Raw genomic sequence first — 23000 nt, 5'->3', positions numbered from 1 at the left:
GCTCGATTACTTTTGTTTTTTTACACGATTTTTCACTATCTGCAAAGACTAAACAGAGTATTGCGACTCTGTGCTTGTTTGTAAATAGAGAATGAACCAAAGAGAATCAATTCTAAAACAGTAAATGCTTGGATAACAATCAATCAAATGGAGAGACAAGCAGGCACGACGGATTACAACGGGGGCAAAGGCCTGCGTTAACTACCCTTCACTATTGCAAAGAGAGAGTACTACTAAGAGAAAAGAGGGGGGGGCAGCGTTCAAAGCACATCAGCGTGCATAAACACGAAAATGTTTTTACCTATCACGTACTTGACATTTGACAGCTTTTGATATTTGCTATTAAAAAACCATTGAAATTCACTGAAAAAACCATAGGTTTTAGGCCATATATAGTTAGGGATTAGCATTTACAAAACCATTGAAATTCACTGAAAAAACCATAGGTTTTAGGCCATATATAGTTAGGGATTAGCATTTACAAAACCGTAATTTACTCGCACAAAACCATAGAAATTTGCATATATAGTTAGTTGCAATAACTATATATCGCGCACCCGCAATCCACTGCTGATGATGTCACATATTACATCATTCATGACATGGTCAGTGACATCACTGATGATATCACTGATGACATCTCAAATGACATCACTGATGATATCACTGATGACATCACTGATGACATCTCAAATGACATCACTGATGACATCACTGATGAAATCTCATTTGCCATTACTGATCACATCACTGATGACATCATTCATGTGATAATACGATGAACCTCTTCAGACTCTAACATAACCTTAGATACACTCAGTGTAAACAGACACTCACAGACTGTCACTCATCCATGGAGTTACTCACACACCTAGTTAGTCATGCAAAGAATCAATCACACCTCCATTTCCTCAACTATACAGTTATACACACCTTACTTATTAAAACATATACTAACACATATTTACTCTCTTATACAATCACTGATACAAGTTCACAATGATCCATAGAGCCACTCACACATTCACTGGCTCTTATGCACAGTTATTTATATATGTCAACTCTTACATGTACTGTGTTTTACATATATACTTACTTTGACATGTAGCACTGAGAAATCCAATCACTCACCAATACACTCCTGCAGACAGTCAACCGCCCATACAGCTGTTTCCACATGCACTTTTGAACCCATACATCTAGTGAATCAACTGCTCACACATTTATGCACAGAGTCACACACCTCCCAGCCCCCCCACACACACACTCACTCTCCCATACAAATATTTGGGCAACCAATCAATAACCCATATAGTTACTCATAAAGCTACTGATCAACACATGCAGCAATTTACAGAACTACAGAAATAATGATGCACAAATTAAGACAGTTTAGTCACTAACCCATGCACTCAGTGAGACACATTTAATCACTCTCTCATACAATCAGTCATGCACCTACTAAATCCTTCATCCAGACACTTATACATCCACTCATTCTTCAATATGTAAGACATATTTTAACTTTACAGAAACATACAGTCACTGGATGATGTCATCCGTGATGTCATCAGTGATGTCACTGACCATGTCATGAATGATGTAATATGTGACATCATCAGCAGTGGATTGCGGGTGCGCGATATATAGTTATTGCAACTAACTATATATGCAAATTTCTATGGTTTTGTGCGAGTAAATTAAGGTTTTGTAAATGCTAATCCCTAACTATATATGGCCTAAAACCTATGTTTTTTTCAGTGAATTTCAATGGTTTTGTAATTGCTAATCCCTAATTATATATGGCCTAAAACCTATGGTTTTTTCAGTGAATATATATATATATATAAAAAACGAAGTTGCCTCCAACATGAAGCCACACCACGGTGAGTTAAATCCTTTATTCACGGAGTACAGAATGATAAAGCCATCAGCTCCTTTGCAAAAGTTTCAAAAGCCAAACGCGTTTCAAGCGCAACTGCTCTCTTGATCACTGGCACAAGGGAAAGGCAGCACACGGTCCACCTGCGTACGATTCAATGTCCCGCCTCTGTGGGCGTCTACGTATGGAATGCAGGTAATTGTGGTTCGTGTTGAAGGTTAACCCCAGTGGGTCGCATGCCTCGCCCAAAATGTTTGCAAAATAATGTCCCAAGTGGGCTGCTCTGAAGCTGTCCGGAATGTCACCCTGTCCATACAGCCTCCATGAAGCGGACTCACTGTCCCCACAGCGTCTAAATCACTGTCACTGCAGGCCCGCCTTGGTAGCTAGTGGTGCGCCATTGCGGCGGGGCCGCCGCTAAACATAGAAAAAACGAAGTTGCCTCCAACATGAAGCCACACCACGGTGAGTTAAATCCTTTCTTCACGGAGTACAGGATAATCAAGCCATCAGCTCCTTTGCAAAAGTTTCAAAAGCCAAATGCGTTTCGAGCGCAACAGCGCTCTTGATGACTGGCACAAGGGAAAGGCAGCACACGTTCCACCTGCGTACATTTCAATGTCCCGCCTCTGTGGGCGTCTACGCATGGAATGCTGGTAATTGTGGTTCGTGTTGAATGTTAACCCCAGTGAGTCGCATGCCTCGCCCAAAATGTTTGCAAAATAATGTCCCAAGTGGGCTGCTCTGCAGCTGTCCGGAATGTCACCCTGTCCATACAGCCTCCATGAAGCGGACTCACCGTCCCCACAGCGTCTAAATCACTGTCACTGCAGGCCCGCCTTGTTAGCAGTGGGGCTCCATTGCGGCGAGGCACGCCGCTAAACATAGAAAAAACGAAGTTGCCTCCAACATGAAGCCACACCACGGTGAGTTAAATCCTTTATTCACGGAGTACAGGATAATCAAGCCATCAGCTCCTTTGCAAAAGTTTCAAAAGCCAAACGCGTTTTGAGCACAACAGCGCTCTTGATCACTGGCACAAGGGAAAGGCAGCAGATGTTCCACCTGAGTACATTTCAATGTCCCGCCTCTGTGGGCGTCTAAGCATGGATTGCTGGTAATTGTGGTTCGTGTTGAATGTTAACCCCAGTGAGTCTCATGCCTTGCCCAAAATGTTTGGAAAATAATGTCCCAAGTGGGCTGCTCTGAAGCTGTCCGGAATGTCACCCTGTCCATACAGCCTCCATGAAGCGGACTCACCATCCCCACAGCGTCTAAATCACTGTCACTGCAGGCCCGCCTTGTTAGAAGTGGGGCTCCATTGCGGAGAGGCACGCCGCTAAACATAGAAAAAACGAAGTTGCCTCCAACATGAAGCCACACCACGGTGAGTTAAATCCTTTATTGACGGAGTACAGGATAGTCAAGCCATCAGCTCCTTTGCAAAAGTTTCAAAAGCCAAACTCGTTTCGAGCGCAACAGCGCTCTTGATGACTGGCACAAGGGAAAGGCAGCACACGTTCCACATGCGTACATTTCAATGTCCCGTCTCTGTGGGCGTCTACGCATGGAATGCTGGTAATTGTGGTTCGTGTTGAATGTTAACCCCAGTGAGTCTCATGCCTTGCCCAAAATGTTTGGAAAATAATGTCCCAAGTGGGCTGCTCTGAAGCTGTCCGGAATGTCACCCTGTCCATACAGCCTCCATGAAGCGGACTCACCATCCCCACAGCGTCTAAATCACTGTCACTGCAGGCCCGCCTTGTTAGAAGTGGGGCTCCATTGCGGAGAGGCACGCCGCTAAACATAGAAAAAACGAAGTTGCCTCCAACATGAAGCCACACCACGGTGAGTTAAATCCTTTATTGACGGAGTACAGGATAGTCAAGCCATCAGCTCCTTTGCAAAAGTTTCAAAAGCCAAACGCGTTTCGAGCGCAACAGCGCTCTTGATGACTGGCACAAGGGAAAGGCAGCACACGTTCCACATGCGTACATTTCAATGTCCCGTCTCTGTGGGCGTCTACGCATGGAATGCTGGTAATTGTGGTTCCTGTTGAATGTTAACCCCAGTGGGTCGCATGCCTCGCCCAAAATGTTTGCAAAATAATGTCCCATGTGGGCTGCTCTGAAGCTCTCCGGAATGTCACCCTGTCCATACAGCCTCCATGAAGCGGACTCACCATCCCCACAGCGTCTAAATCACTGTCACTGCAGGCCCGCCTTGTTAGCAGTGGGGCTCCATTGCGGCGGGGCACGGCACTAAACATAGAAAAAACGAAGTTGCCTCCAACATGAAGCCACACCACGGTGAGTTCAATCCTTTATTCACGGAGTACAGGATAATCAAGCCATCAGCTCCTTTGCAAAAGTTTCAAAAGCCAAACGCGTTTTGAGCGCAACAGCGCTCTTGATCACAGGCACAAGGGAAAGGCAGCACACCTTCCACCTGCGTACATTTCAGTGTCCCGTCTCTGTGGGCGTCTACGCATGGAATGCTGGTAATTGTGGTTCGTGTTGAATGTTAACTCCAGTGGGTCGCATGCCTCGCCCAAAATGTTTGCAAAATGATGTCCCAAGTGGGCTGCTCTGAAGCTGTCCAGAATGTCACCCTGTCCATACACCATCCATGAAGTGGACTCACTGTCCCCACAGCGTCTAAATCACTGTCACTGAAGGCCCGCCTTGTTAGCAGTGGGGCTCCATTGCGGCGGAGCACGGCGCTAAACATAGGAAAAATGAAGTTGCCTCCAACATGAAGCCACACCACGGTGAGGTAAATCCTTTATTCACGGAGTACAGGATAATCAAGCCGTCCAGCTCCTTTGCAAAAGTTTCAAAAGCCAATTGTGTTTCGAGCCGTTCGGAGCGTTTTTCCCCATATGAATCATACCCTGCAATGTCCCCAGTACGTACGACGAAGTACGATTCGTACCAGGAGCTGGACTCCTTACGAATTGTACAGAGACCTAACAAATCAAATCCCCGTACGAATCTCCCTCGGAACCCGCTGTACGCGATATATGTACGGTTCGCTGCTGTTTTTTCCGACCCGGCAAGTACGATTCGTGTCGGTATGCACCGTACGACCCTTTTTCTACGGGAGCTGAAAATAGCCGTAAAAGCAGAGTTCACCCCGAAACAGGTACGGAACGCCCCCCCCTCCCCCCCGGGTACGGTGCGTACACCCCATAATCAGAGGGTTAAGGTGCTTACCCCTGCGTTCACGGGGTTCACGCACAGTACCCCGCGATCTTGGGGTGTACGCACCGTACCCCATGTTAGCTGGGTGTATGGTGCATACACCCTGCGATCGCGGGGTACAGTGTGTACACCCGAAGATCGCAGGGGTATGCACCATGCCCCTGCTATCATGGGGTGTACGCACCATATGGCGTGTAAGTGATTGTGTGCTTTTCCGTACGAATCGCCCTTACCTGACGTGGACAGTACGAATCGCGTCCTCATACCCCGGTCCGGATCGTACTCGTCAGGTCGTACGGCATGTGTACGAGTCCTACGGTTCAGCCTTGCAATATGTAAGGATCGCGACGATTCGGACGGATTGACGGAATACGGATCGTACTACGCGACTCGGACGGACGGGTACGAATCGTACGGCGATGGCTCCGGATGAAAATCGTACGGACCTTTTTTTTCCAGGATCGGAATCGGCTCCCTAATGTAGTGTCAAATGTAGTTCTAGAAATTAATAAATATTTTAATAATTTAATTTAGAATATATATATTTTAAGTTACAAGTGCATATGTATATATATATATATATATATATATATATATATATATATATATATATATATATATAGTTTTTAATATATTTCTAACATTTTATAATTTATTAAAATACTCATTATTATTATTAAGTAAATATATATATATTACATTTAATATAAGTACGTTTAAGTTTTTTTTTACATTACATTTATTACTTATAATTGTTAACATTTTCTAATAATTAGGAAAAGTTATATGTATTATTTAATATCTTTTACATTATTTTTTATACATTTAAAAAAAATATATTTTTTACTTCGAAATTTGTAACAACTATATATTTTTGGGGATATTTTAGGACTTACCTTTATGAAAATGCAATGTCGATATTTTTTACATCGACATTTATGTCCCGATATTTAGGGAACGCAATATTTTGACACTCGATATTTTGTCATTGATTTCCTCAGAACACCAGACGGATCACCACACAAGCACTCATCACCAGCAGGCTGGACTAACGCAAACACTTCTCTACACAGAATCAAGACCATCCAGAACACTGCTGCAAGACTGATAATTGAGCTCCCATGCTGCAACCATATCACACAGCACCTCAGGATCTTCAGTGGCTCCCCATTCACAAGAGCAGACAATTCAAACTTCTCAAACACATACACTAAGCCCTACCTACCACAGGACCAGAATACCTGATCGGGTGCTCTGCCACACTCTCACTAGCACACACTTTCCACAATTGCAAAAACAAAATTGCACAAAAGACATGGAACAACCTCCTTCAACACATCATACCCTCCTCCTCACTTCTTGAATTCTGTAAAGTGATGAAGACTTTGCTCAGTATAAGCACCTTGGGGACCACACACCTACACACCTATCGAAGCACCTCCAAAATGCTCAAAGTTTGCATCTGTGCTATATGTAACATACAAGAATAGTTTTTCACCTGGAAGGGTGCCCTTTCTGTACAAAACCTATGCTAATACCCTGGCACTGTGGTGACATTGTGTGTTCATGGTGCTAGTGATCCAGCACTGGGGTCGAGAGGATCACTGCCCTATTTTAGCAGTTATGGTGCTGTTCTGCTCTCTCCCTTTCACGCAACGAAGTGCAGCAACTTTATTTAGTGCTCCACATTATGTCAATTCTGAGTAAATTCGCCCCGTTATATTTTGGACTGCTAGTGGTAAGCTGGTCAGTGCACATCTCTTCAGCTCCATCTTCTATGATAAAGCTGTTCAAAACTATCTGAAGTGAAGACTTAGGCAAAATTATTCTGTAAGGCCCACTCCACAAGACCCACAAATGTAACTGTCAGGAGTGCACTGCTTGGTTTTAAGATGGGCACCTCTGTGACTAGACGATGTATGGCTTGAGGTGCTTTGATGCATCTATCACGTTGAATGAACACTATAAAGACATTAACTAAGGAAATTTAATGCATAAGCATGGCTTTATTTTAAATCGCAGCATGTGAAACAGGCGAGCTCCACTGAACATCTAAAAGGTGAACTACTCCCATAATGGTACACAGGGGACTGTCTTTCATTTGGTCCTCAAGGGTGGCACAGACTTACTGTGTGTCCAGAATATGAGTACTTCTCCCCTCTTAGCTATCACGGTGATCATACAGCATTTCTAACTTAATTAGCAGGGCTTTCAAGCACCTCATTATTAACTTTACAGCTTTGGCACGGCGTTTGTGCATCTAAGTTTGCTTTTAGGCAGTCAATGTATTTACAGATAAATCCCACCGGATAAACTCTAATTATGATTAAAAAGGTTTCTTTTTTTGTTTCTTCCTGGCGACCCCCTTATCTACTCCTTTGAACAAATCAACATTTAATCAAATTATAAAAATCTCAGGTTATTGCAGGCACTGCAATTCTTTTTTTTGGTCTCTTGGTGGTGAGATGAAGTTTTTCAGCAGTCAAGAATTTATTTTTGGCTGGCCGCCTAGATTTGGAGTTCAAGAGAGCAGGTTCCAGATATGAAGAGGTTGATGAATTTCAAATGCATGTATTAACTAGCTCTGAAATTATTTACTGAATAGGGCCTCCTTACAAAATATACCTGGAGAAAATGGCGTTTCTGCCCTGTTTGCTGCAAAAGTTGGAATTGCAGCTGAAGCTTTCATTTTAAAAAGTGAATCCTGTGTGCCAAAACATCTGATTTTAATAAATAACTTTTAAAGAAATTAGATAAAGCATTTTTCTTCTGATACTCGTTTGTGCAAAATTAGGATATATTTCAGAAAGACTGTTAAGGTTTGTAAACTGTTTTAGATCACAAACATTAAATACTTCCATTGTTAAGTAGATTTTAAGTTAAAGATTAGATAACGGATACAGTTTTGTGCAATTTTCTAAAACATCAAAAGTTATAGAATGCTGGTATACTACCTGAATATTGAATTTTAGATACTGTGCTACTATAATATTGTAGCAACATACATATGCCTATTTTTTGGTAGTCGATATTCTGGCTATGGTATTTTGGTAGAACAATCCGCCATATTCATGAAAATCGGCATTTGCGATTCTGTAATAGCGAAAAAAAGCGAATCGCTATTCAGAAATCGCAAATCCGAATTCATGAAGAATTGCGATAAAAAAAACCGATTCGCCCCCGATCGCAAATTCCGTTAGCGATGACCGATAATCGCAGAATAATCGCTATTTTCAGCTACCCGCCCCTGGACTGCGAGCTCGCAAATAGCGATTTCGCTATTTGCGATATCGCTATTTGCGAGATCGCAAACTCGCGAGATCGGGAAAACGGGAAGTCGCATTTCGAGCCCAGTGATGACATCACAACCAGGAAGCTGCCGGTTCCCACCACCATTCGCCACAGTGAGGCTGACAGAGAGGGAGCAATTTGGAGAGCTGCAGCTATTCAGGAGAAAACCACAGAACCACAACCCTGCTACAATGGCTGAGGAACCTGCACCTGGCACCAGCAGCTCGTCTGGGCGCAAAAGAAAATTAAAATTTTCGGAGCAGGAGCTAGAACACCTGATAGAGGGGGTGGTGGCAAACCATGACAGACTGTTTGGCAAAGATTCAAGGAGGGTCCCTGAACAGGAGAAGCGCAGGATATGGCAGGGGATAGCCTCGACTGTGAACTCCGTGGGAGTGGCGGACAGGTCCCTCGACGAATTAAAGAAGCGCTGGTACGACCTCCGAGGCCGTGCCAAGGAGAAGGTGGCGGCGCGCCTTGGGGAGTCCTCGGGCACTGGAGGAGGAGGACCAACTGTCCCACCCAATACTGCCATGGAGGACCAGGTGGAGGACACCCTGGAGAAGGAGGCCTGTGTAGGATTTACACAACTAGACTCATCCCGCACCACCCAAGACACCCAAGGTAAGTGGCATGCGACTGCGACCCTGCCCCCTATGGATGTCCATGACCAAATAGGCTCCCCCAATGTCCCATAGGCATACCATAGTTGCACATCAAGGAATGTCCTGAAGCATTGTGGGAGATGTAGTCTGGCCACAATGTTGTAGTACCACAATGCAGCCAGACAGGTCCCAAAGCACACAAAGCCACTGCCATTCAGGGAATGTCACTCAGCATGCATGTAGCAACTGCACGTCTGCCAGATACATGCAACTAATGATCCACCACTTACCCCCACAGGTGGCGATCGCAGCGACAGCGAAAGGCTGCAAATCGATGAGGGGGTCCAGGAGGAGGAGGTGCCACCACCAACCCAGGCACCAGCCCCTGCCGCTGCATCAACACCAGCAGCAAGAACCACCTGCAGTGTCCCCTTGCGACTGGTGCAGCACCCACAGCCGCTGCCAGGCCAGCCACCATTGTGCCTCCTGCTACTGCAGCTCCACCTAGAGCCGCAGCCAGGGCAGTCACCACTGTGCCCCCTGCATCTTCTACACCAGCCACACCAGCAGTCACACCCCCTGCATCTGGCACACCTGCAACACCTGCGGTCATACCCCCAGCAGCTGTCGCCTCTAAATCCGGGGCTGCGCCAGTTTCCACACAGCGGCCAGCCACACACTCAGGCCAGCAGGGCAGGCGTGGCAGGTCACGGCAGCACTCCACTCCTGCAAGCAGGCGGGCCAATGATCAGGGACTGGTGCGGCTCAGCGTTGAGAGACGCATGCTTCGGATTCACCAGCGCCAGGCACAGCAGCAAGGAGCTATACAGCTGCAGCTCCATATGATAGGGCGCAATGTGGCCACAGTTGCAGGCCACATGGACGGCATGAGGGCAGCCATGGCAGGTGTGGGAGAACGATTAGACAACATGACTGCAGCCATGGCAGGTGTGGGTGAGGGAATGGCCCGCATGGCTGCAGCCATGGAGGCCAACACCGCTGCCATGTCGAGACAGCGCAGTGAAGCACGCAGGCGCCACCGCCAACTTATGACCCGGCTGGCCTCTTACAGCAGGGCAAGTTATGTGGCAGCAAATGCTACTTCTCTGTTGGCGCGGCGCTCCCTGACCCAGCAGCACCAACTAATACAGTGCAGCGAGGACATGACTAGGGTGCTGGAGCACCTCACCACGGCCGTCATTGCACTTCACCCTCCAGCAATTCCATCCACTGTGGGGGGTGATGATGCTAGTGAGTGGGCATCCAGCGTCAGCTCTCACTCTGCCTCACAGGTCCCACCACACAGCCGCAGCACCAGGCCCACGCCATTGTCTGAAGCCCCGGAGGAGGATGCCCCTCAGAGGCGCTATGGCGCAACGCGCAGTAGGCGCTCCTGAGAACATCAGACTATCAATGGCACAGACTGACGTTAAGCCTGCCATGTAGTGATACACAGCAGTATGGCGTAATACTGTTTGTTGTAGTTATTTGGAATGGAACCTTATTTTTATTTTTGTGAATTGAACAAATACATTTATTTTGCTACACACGTTAGCGTTGTGTCATCATTACATTTTGCATGCATTGTTGATTTGTGGGGTGATGGAAGTGGTTGTACTAGAAACTGTTCACTGTGATGTGGTTGCGACGTCTGTGCCCTTCTGCTGGGTTCTCCCCATTTGCATGGCGCGCATGTGCAGGTGGCCGGTTGTCCCCCTCAGATTCACTGCCAGAGATGTCAACAGGTATCCGGCGCTTGGTTGCAATGTTATGTAGTATTGCGCAGACAGCCACAATGCGGCAGCACTTTTCAGGACTTTAATACATGGCCCCACCGGTCTTGTGCAGTATGCGGAACCTGCTCTTGAGCAGGCCAAATGTCCTTTCTATGCAATTCCTTATCCGTATGTGTGCAATATTGTAGCGCCGTTGCTGGGGTGTAGCAGGGTTGAGGTATGGGGTCAGGAGGTATTTACGGAGGGTGTAGCCACTGTCACCTGAATGAGAGGAGCAGATGGTGATTGCCTGTGCTGCGCTGTTACATCTTAGCAATGTGACATTTCCAACAAAGTGTACTTACCAAGTAGATGTTCTTCCCCAAACTCTCCCCTGACCAGTCGTGTGTGGAGGCCGCTGTGCCGGAAAAGAAGGAGTCATGGGTACTCCCTGGGTACTGTGCGACAATGTCAGTGATGTATGTCTTAGCATTGCAGACCATCTGGATGTTGAGGGAGTGGTAGGACTTTCTATTGCGGAACATATACTCCATGCCAGCTGGTGGGCAGATGGCGACGTGGGTACAGTCTATGCATCCGAGCACATGTGGAAAATGGGCTACATTGTAGAATTGTAGCTTGGTCCAGTCCAATTCCTGTTGGCTGGCGGGGAATTTGATGTGACGGTGTAGCTGGGTGAGCATGGCGTCAACAAAAGTGTGGAGGCAGCGTGACATGGTGGGCTGGGATATCCCCCCAGCAGCCGCTACTATCCCCTGGAAACTCCCGGAGGCCAGGAGGTGCAGGCTACACAATACCTGCACATGTGTAGGCACAGCATTGGTACGGCTTGTTGGGTGCTGCATCAGGGGGTCAAGGTCCTGTATTAGCTGCATTATCATTTCCCCATTCAGCCTGTATTTAGCATATATCTGCTCTCTGGTTTGGCCCAGCAAGGTGACCCGCTGGCGGAATATCCTGTCCTGGATCCTGCGTCTCCTCCGTGCTAATCGCTCTAGCCTTCGACGCCTCACCACCATGTACATTCCTGGCATTGTGGGACTCCTAATGCTGCTGATGATGATGGTCTTTATGTGTGATAGGTCAGGCCAGTACCTGTGGGTGATAGGACAACGGTTTTTTGAATGTTTTTTTTGCATGGCTTTCATGGTTACCACCTGCTTTGAGTTGTCCTTATTTTGCGCGGTGCAAATAGCGATTTTTGGGTTTTTCGCTAATTGCGATTTTTCTTGAATACCGATTGCGATTATATAGCGAATTCGCTATTATTTTCGTAGAATCCGTGGTGTGTCGCTATTTCCGATTCGCTAATGCTCACCTGCCGGGATTCTGCGAATATATTAGCGAATTCGCAAATCTGTGTCTGCGAATTCGCTATTTTGATGTTGAATGCCGATTACGGAAATTGCGCCCGCATTTGCATTTTCGCAGCGATTGCGGGCGCAATTTTACTTCATGAATCAGGCTGAATATTTTTATGCTTGCTGTTCTGACACCAGTAATGCTATTTATTCAACAATGTATTTAACCTGATCTAAGCTATATAAAATGCATCAATTACTCTTCATGGAAAAAGAAAGGGGTAGAGGTTGTCCACTGAAAATAAATAAATAAATACCACTGCACAGCTGGGAAATTTGAGACAAACTACTTGTTTAATATTTTGCAGCACTCGCAGTGATTTTCTTCCATTGGACTGAAAAACGTGTGCATCTACGGTGGTGCTCTTTATTTGGTGATATTCTCCAGCAAAACACTTTGATCTGTTGGCAGTGGTGTGTATCCAGGATTTACGGGGGATAGTCATCAGAAGGGCTTGCCCCATTTGAGAAGAGTATGGGCAGGCAAGAAAGTTGGTAACATTTGATTTATGTTCAGAAGCCCAGGCTTATAGCAATGGAGTGAAGAGGACCCAGGGGTGGCCGGTCCATTTGGGCATAGGGACCACGCCTCTCTAGCTTTTGCGCCGTACGAACAGTGTCTGTCAGGCTGAACAAAGGTCAGCCTGACAGACATTGTTCACTTTCAGTTCAGGCAGCCAGGAGCCAGACATGCGCATTTAGCGCTGGCTACTGGCTGCCTGAACTCAACTTTGCTGGGCTGAGGAAGTCACAGCTCCTGTTAGCGTGTCATCCTCAGCGTAGTAAAGGTCCCTGAGGCCCTCCCCTCAGTGATGAGGGGTAGCATCACTGATTGCCTCGCACCTAGGCACTTCAGTTTTAAGCCCTGAAGCACCCAGGGTCAAGTGTTAATCAGTGACACTTCATCACAGAGTGGGGTGGGGGCAGTAGTCTCACTGACCCAATCCCACTCTATGATGACATTGGGATTGCTGGAATATGTGTTATCCCCGTGCACTCGATTTTCTCTGATTTTAATGCTCAATTGAGTTAAACAACATTTGGGTTGGCGCTTCTTCCGACGCACGTAGTCATGCTGTGCCTTCAAATATGTAAGCGTGGAGTGGGAAGAATCACTTCTCACAAGGATGTGCGCTCAATATACTTGAAACCCAAGGGGTTTCCTAACAGTTTATTTGGGTATTTTGAAGTACTCGGAAATTTGAGATCAAGAAATCTATTGATCATGATGGAAATGGAATTTGAATCATGGAAATAAAATGTGACTGAAAACTATTTGAACCTACACGTTTGTCCTGCAATTATATAAATGAACTGTTAAGAAACCCCTTGGGTTTCAAGTTTATTGAGCGCACATCCTTGTGAGAAGTGATTCTTCCCACTCCACGCTTACAGACATTGGGATTGCTGCCTTCCCTCATTGGCTCCTTCCTTCATTGGCTGACCTTAGGTCAGCCAATGAGCGAAGGAAGCAGTCCCACGCCTTCTGGAACCACTGAGGCAGAGCTGACTGCAGGTAAGTTGTGTGTTTTGTTTTCTTTTTAAATTATTGTTTGGTGCATGTGTGCGTGTATGTTTGAATGTTTTGGAAAGAGTGTTGTGAATGAATGTGTTTGTGCGCGTGTGTGTGTTCCGTCTGCCCCCTTCCTCCAAATCTTACCGGTCGCCACTGAGAGGACCTATCCTCAACTCCCATGTATAATCCATTGTAGAACCTCATGACTAAGATTCTGATCCCCACTGAATGTTTTTTTGATGTCCTGTATATGACATGTTGCAAAAATGTTGTACGGCATGGAAGACCAGACTCACACTGAACAGTGTTCTATGAAAGATGCAATAAGCACTACTCAAACAATGATTCCCATACGATTTCTCTTTATCCTTTCTGTTTTTGACAACCACCATGTTACTGTCCTAGCCGCAGGAACCACATAAATGTCTGGTGGTGAGAGGAATTCAACAGAGCCTGATAGCCAGCAGGCCAAGGGTTTCTCTTTACCTCTATTCTCTACTGGGTCTCAACTACCAATTAGAAGGCCTTCGGTTAAAAATGGGGTCTCAAGTTGGCACCCTATCAAAGTAGGGACTACCACCTTAGTCAGGGTAAGCCAGATACACACACTAAATGAACCTGTGCTCACCCTATGGTAGCTTTGCAAAGAGCAGTCAGGCATAACTTAATAGGTAATATGCAAAGTATTTGTACAACACCTAAATTACTGTAACTCAATGACACATAAAAGTAAGACTTCACACACGTTTGGAAAAATAGAGAATGTGTATCTGAGTAAAATAAGACAAAAACAACAAAAATCCATTAGGAAGAAGTTGACATATGAATTTATTTTTTGTATGCTTAAGAAGTGTCCAGCACCTACCCTAATTAAGAGTAGATTGGAGTTGGAATAGTAAATTAAATAGGTTCAGTGTCCAACACCTACCCTAATTAAATGTACATTGGAGTTGGAATAGTAAATTTTATTGGTTCAGTGTCCAGCACCTACCCTAATTAAATGTAGATTTGAGTTGGAATAGTAAATTATTTAGGTTCAGTGTCCAGCACCTACCCTAATTAACAGTAGCTTGGAGTTGGAATTGTAAATTAAATAGGTTCAGTGTCCAGCACCTACCCTAATTAAATGTTGATTAGAGTTAGAATAGTAAATTTAATAGGTTCAGTGTCCAGCACCTACCCTAATTAAGAGTAGATTGGAGTTGGAATAGTAAATTAAATAGGTTCAGTGTCCAACACCTACCCTAATTAAAGGTTGATTGGAGTTGGAATAGTAAATTAAATAGTTTCAGTGTCCAACACCTACCCTAATTAAATGTATATTGGAGTAGGAATAGTATATTAATTAGTTTCAGTGTCCAGAAACTACCCTAATTAAATGTAGTTTGGAGTTGTAATAGTAAATTTAATAGGTTCAGTGTCCAGCACCTACCCTAATTAAAAGTAGATTGGAGTTGGAATAGTAAATTATTTAGGTTCAGTGTCCAGCACCTACCCTAATTAACAGTAGATTGGATTTGGAATAGTAAATTAAATAGGGTCAGTGTCCAGCACCTACCCTAGTTAAATGTTGATTGGAGTTGGAATAGTAAATGTAATAGGTTCAGTGTCCACCACCTACCCTAATTAAATGTAGATTGGAGTTGGAATAGTAAATTTAATAGGTTCAGTGTCCAGCACCTACCCTAATTAAGAGTAGATTGGAGTTTGAATAGTTAATTAAATAGGTTCAGTGTCCAACACCTACCCTAATTAAATGTTGATTGGAGTTGGAATAGTACATTTAATAGGTTCAGTGTCCAGCACCTACCCTAATTAAATGTAGATTGGAGTTGGAATAGTAAATTACTTAGGTTCAGTGTCCAGCACCTACCCTAATAAATAGTAGATTGGAGTTGGAATAGTAAATTAAATAGGTTCAGTGTCCAACACCTACCCTAATTAAATGTAGATTGGAGTATGAATATTATATTAATTAGGTTCAGTGTCCAGCAACTACCCTAATTAAATGTAGTTTGGAGTTGGAATAGTAAATTTAATAGGTTCAGTGTACAGCAGATACCCTACTCAAAAGTAGATTGGAGTTGGAATAGTAAATTATTTAGGTTCAGTGTCCAGCACCTACCCTAATTAACAGTTGATTGGAGTTGGAATAGTAAATTAAATAGGTGCAGTGTCCAGCACCTACCCTAATTAAAAGTAGATTGGAGTTGGAATAGTAAATTAAATAGGGTCAGTGTCCAGCACCTACCCTAGTTAAATGTTGATTGGAGTTGGAATAGTAAATTTAATAGGTTCAGTGTCCAGCACCTACCCTAATTAAGAGTAGATTGGAGTTTGAATAGTTAATTAAATAGGTTCAGTGTCCAACACCTACCCTAATTAAATGTTGATTGGAGTTGGAATAGTACATTTAATAGGTTCAGTGTCCAGCACCTACCCTAATTAAATGTAGATTGGAGTTGGAATAGTAAATTACTTAGTTTCAGTGTCCAGCACCTACCCTAATTAATAGTAGATTGGAGTTGGAATAGTACATTAAATAGGTTCAGTGTCCAACACCTACCCTAATTAAATGTAGATTGGAGTATGAATAGTATATTAATTAGGTTCAGTGTCCAGCAACTACGCTAATTAAATGTAGATTGGAGTTGGAATAGTAAATTTAATAGGTTCAGTGTCCAGCACCTACCCTAATTAAAAGTAGATTGGAGTTGGAATAGTAAGTTTTTAGGTTCAGTGTCCAGCACCTACGCTAATTAACAGTAGATTGGAGTTTGAATAGTAAATTAAATAGGTTCAGTGTCCAGCACCTACCCTAATTAAGAGTAGATTGGAGTTGGAATAGTAAATTAAATAGGTTCAGTGTCCAACACCTACCCTAATTATATGTTGATTGGAGTTAGAATAGTAAATTTAATAGGTTCAGTGTCCAGCACCTACCCTTATTAAATGTAGATTGGAGTTGGAATAGTAAATTATTTAGGTTCAGTGTCCAGCACCTACCTTAATAATAGTAGATTGGAGTTGGAATAGTAAATTATTTAGGTTCAGTGTCCTGCACCTACCTTAATAATAGTAGATTGGAGTTGGAATAGTAAATTAAATAGGTTCATTGTCCAACACCTACCCTAATTAAATGTAGATTGGAGTAGGAATAGTATATTAATTAGGTTCAGTGTCCAGCAACTACCCTAATTAAATGTAGTTTGGAGTTGGAATAGTAAATTTAATAGGTTCAGTGTCCAGCACCTTCCCTAATTAAATGTAGATTGGAGTTGGAAGAGTAAATTAAATAGGTTCAGTGTCCAACACCTACCCTAATTAAGGGGGTCATTACGATCGCGGACGGACTTGAGTCCGTCCGCGACCCCAGAGCATGAGGGAACGTCCGCATGGGCTGCGGCGTTCCCTCTGTGCAGATTAGGATGTGAACGCCTGGGTGGCGGTCACATCCTCTATTTTAACATTGCGGCGGGTGGAGCTTCAAGCTGCACCCGCAGGAATGTTAAAAAAGCATGCACAGCATTTGCGTGCACAAAGCGGCAGGCACCGCGCGGTGCCTGCTGCATTGTGCATGCAAATGCAGGGGGGTACCATAGGTACCCCCCATGTGCACCCCCCACCCCCCACTACACCTAGGGGGCCCGCAACGGGCCCCCGCAGTGCAGTTACACATGCTTTTCCACGGCGGAAAAGCCGCCGCGGAAAAGCATGTTCAAAAGCACATCCTAATCTGGCTGACGGTGTCTGAGAGACACCGTCACCATTTTAGTGCTTTTCCTCCGCGGTTGTAAGCCAGCCGCGGCGGAAAAGCTGCGGATCTAAACCATGACCCACCAGCCATCCTAATGTGGCGGTGGGTGCTGGTGGGTCCGCAGAGGATTTTCCGCATCCTCCGGGCCGGCGGTGGCCTCCGCCGGCCCGGAGGATACGGAAAATCCTCCATCGTAATGACCCCATTAATGTAGATTGGAGTTGGAATAGTAAATTTAATAGGTTCAGTGTCCAGCACCTACCCTAATTAAATGTAGATTGGAGTAGGAATAGTATATTTAATAGGTTCAGTGTCCAGCACCTACCCTAATTAAGAGTAGATTGGAGTTGGAATAGTAAATTAAATAGGTTCAATGTCCAACACCTACCCTAATTAAATGTAGATTGGAGTTGGAATAGTAAATGTAATAGGTTCAGTGTCCAGCACCTACCCTAATTAAAAGTAGATTGGAGTTGGAATAGTAAATTATTTAGGTTCAGTGTCCAGCACCTACGCTAATTAACAGTAGATTGGAGTTGGAATAGTAAATTAAATAGATTCAGTGTACAGCATCTACCCTAATTAAATGTAGATTGGAGTTGTAATAGTAAATTTAATAGGTTCAGTGTACAGCACCTACCCTAATTAAGAGTAGATTGGAGTTGGAATAGTAAATTAAATAGGTTCAGTGTCCTACACCTACCCTAATTAAATGTAGATTAAAGTTGGAATAGTAAATGTAATAGGTTCAGTGTCCAGCACCTACCCTAATTAAATGTAGATTGGAGTTGGAATAGTAAATTATGTATGTTCAGTGTCCAGCACCTACCCTAATTAACAGTAGATTGGAGTTGGAATTGTAAATTAAATAGGTTCAGTGTCCAGCACCTACCCTAATTAAATGTAGATTGGAGTTGGAATAGTAAATTTAATAGGTTCAGTGTCCAGCACCTACCCTAATTAAGAGTAGATTGGAGTTGGAATAGTAAATTAAATAGGTTCAGTGTCCAACACCTACCCTAATTAAATGTAGATTGGAGTTGGAATAGTAAATTTAATAGGTTCAGTGTCCAGCACCTACCCTAATCAAATGTAGTTTAGAGTTGGAATAGTAAATTATTTAGGTTCAATGTCCAGCACCTACCCTGATTAATAGTAGATAGGAGTTGGAATAGTAAATTAAATAGGTTCAATGTCCACCACCTACCCTAATTAAATGTAGATTGGAGTTGGAATAGTAAAATAAATAGGTTCAGTGTCCAGCACCTACCCTAATTAAATGTAGTTTGGAGTTGTAATAGTAAATTTAATAGGTTCAGTGTCCAGCACATACCCTAATTAAATGTAGATTGGAGTTGAAATAGTAAATTATTTAGGTTCAGTGTCCAGCACCTACCCTAATTAAATGTAGATTGGAGTTGGAATAGTAAATTAATTAGGTTCAGTGTCCAGCACCTACTCTAATTAAATGTAGATTGGAGTTGGAATAGTAAATTAAATATTTATTTATTTATTTATTTATTTGTGCAATTTTATATAGCGCGAACTTTACCCGAAGGTGTCAGAGCGCTTTTCATAGGATCCAGTTGAAAACATAAGGACTGATGGTTACATGCGTAAAAAGATTGCAAATTTTTGCATTACATAAGAACCAGTTGAAAGCATACGGAATTTGGATTACATGCGTTACAAAAAAGGACTCAAACAGAAAAAATTGCAAATGTACAAGAGATAAAATCATACAAGGAGGAGATACAAATGGATATACTCTAGGCCTATACTAGTGATATCTCTATCAACATAGGGAGGGGATACACATGGATATACTCTAAAAGTCACATAGGAGACTAGTCGTTAGAGTTATCTCTATATACATAGGGAAGGGATACACATGGATATACTCTAAGAGTCACCTAGGAGACTAGTCGTTAGAGTTATCTCTATAGACATAGGAAAGGGATACACATGGATATACTCTAACAGTCACATAGGAGACTAGTTGTTAGAGTTATCTCTATATCCATAGGGAAGAGATATGACTGGATATACTCTAAGAGTCACATAGGAATGGTGGAGAGCACAACGGTCTACAGCATATACTAGTGATTAGAGTTATCTCTATATACATAGGGAAGGGATAGACATGGATATACTCTAAGAGTCACATAGGCTACAGCATATACTAGTGATTAGTTATCTCTATATACATAGGGTAAGGATACACATGGATATACTCTAAGAGTCACATAGGAATGGTAGAGAGTAGAAAGGTCTACTGCATATACTAGTGATTAGAGTTATCTCTATATACATAGGGAAGGGATAGGACTGGATATACTCTAAGAGTCACAGAGGAGGGCAGGCACGTGAGATAAACGAGAGAGGGAAGCAGATATTGGTGAATAAGACAGTGAGGAGTGTGTCAGAGGCAACAGGAGAGACAGTAGGAAAGTCGAAAGGACAGAGGGGAGGTCAGAGAACGCTAAAATGGCAGAGGAGAAAGGTAGAAGAAGAGGCGAGTCATACAGAGAAAATGGCGGGGAGCTCAAAGGTCCAAGTCCGAAAGTCCAGGAAGAGGGCTGACATAGCCAGCAGGTCCAGGGGGAGAAGGGCAGTCCGCAGCAAAGTCGCAGCCTCATTGTTCAAGAGGAGCTGGGGCAGAGGAGACCAGAGGGTCAGGGGAGAAAGACCACAGGCGTCCGGGCAGAGATGGGAGGCAGCAAAGTTTGAAACAAGGTTTGAAGGGAAGGAGGGATCTCTCACCAGAGCCCAGTTGAGCACAATGTGGGTGGTGGCGTTGAGCGTGTGGCGTGAAGGCCGTGTTGACGTTATGGATACGGTCGCGCTGGTTCCCGGAGAGTTATGTGTGGGTTCATCGGCCCTGGCATGCGTTGGTGTCCCTGGAGCCTGTGGTTGCTGGTCGTAGGAAGCGTGTCGCCAAGGGCGCCATCTTGGAGTCAGACACCGTTGGCGTGAAGCAGCGTGGTCAGCAAGGGGGGGGCACATCTCTGCCCTCGGGCCCAGGCCCGTCTGTCGCAGAGAGCGGAGGTATGGCCCCCGGAGCTGGTGAGTGAAGATGGTCTCGAGGCGGCGCCGTCGTCAGCAGAGGGCGCTGCCGTCAATCACTGGCCCTTTTCTGGTGTGCCCCTGGAATACCGCAGAGTCTCGGCGGGTGGCAGCGGGGGACGCGGCTAGAGCCCTACGTACCGCTCGGGTGTCCAGCGCCTGTCAGACTCGCCCCCGGCAGGACGTCCGGGCTGGTAACGGGCGGCCGCCATGTTGGGTCCGAGCCAGGGATCAGGAGCAATCAACGCCGCTCCAGTGGCACCAGCAGCGATCGGGGCAGCCCTGCAGGTGCCCCACACCTTCCGCTTCAGTTAGGGAGCGTGAGCATCACGGAGGGCTTTCTTAAGACGCTGGGATCCAGGCCAGAGCAGCACGCGGACCGGGAGCCGAGACGGTCCACGTCCCTCCGTCTCGGCTCCTCCTCCTAGGTTCAGTGTCCAACACCTACCCTAATTAAATGTAGATTGGAGTTGAACTAGTAAATTATTTAGGTTCAGTGTCCAGCACCTACCTTCATTAAATATAAATTGGAGTTGGAATAGTAAATTACATAGGTTCAGTGTCCAGCACCTACCCTAATTAAATGTAGATTGGAGTAGGAATAGTAAATTACATAGGTTAAGTGTGTAGTATGTATCAAAATTAAATTTAATTATGTGTGAATATTAAAAGGGTTATAATATTGTAATAAATGTATTGTAATGTTTATATATATATATATATATATATATATATTATATAAAGTTTATAAAAAAGCATTTGTTATATTATTATTCAAGAATTTCTAATAGGTACATAAATTAAATTATAAATGTATTACAAATCAATGTATAATATATTAACAAATAAGTATAAGTACAATGTAATTAGAAATTATACATTTTTGGATAGTTGTTTAGTAAAGTACATTTTAGGTATATACAAAATATTTTGTACATGAATATAGATTGAGGAATACAATTCATAGAGTACATACATTTTGATACAAAGTAAAATATTTATATATTGATATTAAATTAACAGTTATTACATTTTTAATATATGAATGTGCTGTACAAATGATGTTCTAAATGAATTTACATATTTTAATTGAAACATTGATATTAATAATATTTAACATCATACAATGAACATAATTTTAATAGCATTTTTACATTATAACATTATTTATATATTTTACATTTATTAATATTAATTTTATATTATTAATAATAATAATTTTAAAATGTGAGTGACATTTGTAAAAATGCATACAGAAAAATTATACATTTATTTTGACAATTTGTAACAGAACATTTTTAAATAATTATTTCATTAAATATTAAACTGTATTAATATTTAATGTAATAAATAATAAACATATGATTATAATAAAATAGTAATTGAAAAAATATAAAATAAATTGTTAACATGTTGGTAAGTAAATTGTAACATTTTTCCATTTTTTTTCCAAGTAAAATAAATTTATTTGACATTTATTTCACTATTTCCTTGATAATACTATTATTTGGGTCTTTTATTTTGTAACCGCTCATAGTCTTTTTGGGTCATTTTTGAAGATTGAAGCTCGTGGTTGGAAGCTACTTCACGTCTGAGCAGGTAAAACTGCTTTTCGTTATATTTTAACTATTTTCACTAACTTTTGAAGGTAGTAGTTTGTTATTTAGTGTTTGTGGATTAGTATATGAGTATTTAAATATTATGGAGTTCAGTAGGTACGTATTCCAGTTTTCGAGGCTTTTTGTGGTTTCCTGAAATTGGATTTAGTGCGTTTGTGGCAGTTTATTTATATTTTGTTAAAAATATGTATTTTATGTTTATTTTTAATGTATGGTTCGAAGTTTTATGTGGGTGGGAATGTTTCTTTTTTTCTTCTAGGTGTTTGGATACAGCCTTTTCCGTTTCCGAGCTGTGACGTTTTTTTTATCAAAGGAAGTGTGTTTCAGTTGTTTGAACACTTCCTTTATTTGTCAGGTTTCCAGGAGCGTTTATTACATTTTTAAACTATTTTCGGATTTTTGATGGATTTGGACCTATTGATTTATTTGGATGCTGGATGGATTTTGCACAGTTGTATTTTTTCATTTTATTGGGGATTTTTATGTCATATTTTGTGGATTTATCACTACATGGATTGTTTTTTTTTTTTTTTAACGTATTTATTAATTTTTCAGAATTTTTCCGACATATTCCAACATATGTATTACAGCACATACCAATTTCTCAGGTGGTAAAAAAAATATATAATTCATATACATTTCGCTGTTTTATACAAATTTTCATATCATAAGCAGATATCACAAATCAAAGAAAACCATCCTCTAATACAAATCAAATCAAGCATCTGTTTCACTATTCTGGATTTATCCTGCTATTCTTCCATGTCGTGATTGGTTGCCATATTTTTTTGCCTAAGGCCTTGGCCCTTTTACCTTTCCTGCCGTATATTGCCTTTTCTAAGTTATATATAGTGAGGAGGCTGGCAATCCAGTCTGCAAATATCGGAGGAGTCTTATTTAGCCAATTCCTTGCTATACAAATGCGGAATACTGCTATTGAAACAAAAATAAACTCTACTGGAAT

The sequence above is a fragment of the Lissotriton vulgaris genome, chromosome 7, assembly GCF_964263255.1.
Source record: "Lissotriton vulgaris chromosome 7, aLisVul1.2, whole genome shotgun sequence".
Taxonomy (NCBI): domain Eukaryota; kingdom Metazoa; phylum Chordata; class Amphibia; order Caudata; family Salamandridae; genus Lissotriton; species Lissotriton vulgaris.
This window is presented reverse-complemented; position numbering follows the sequence as displayed.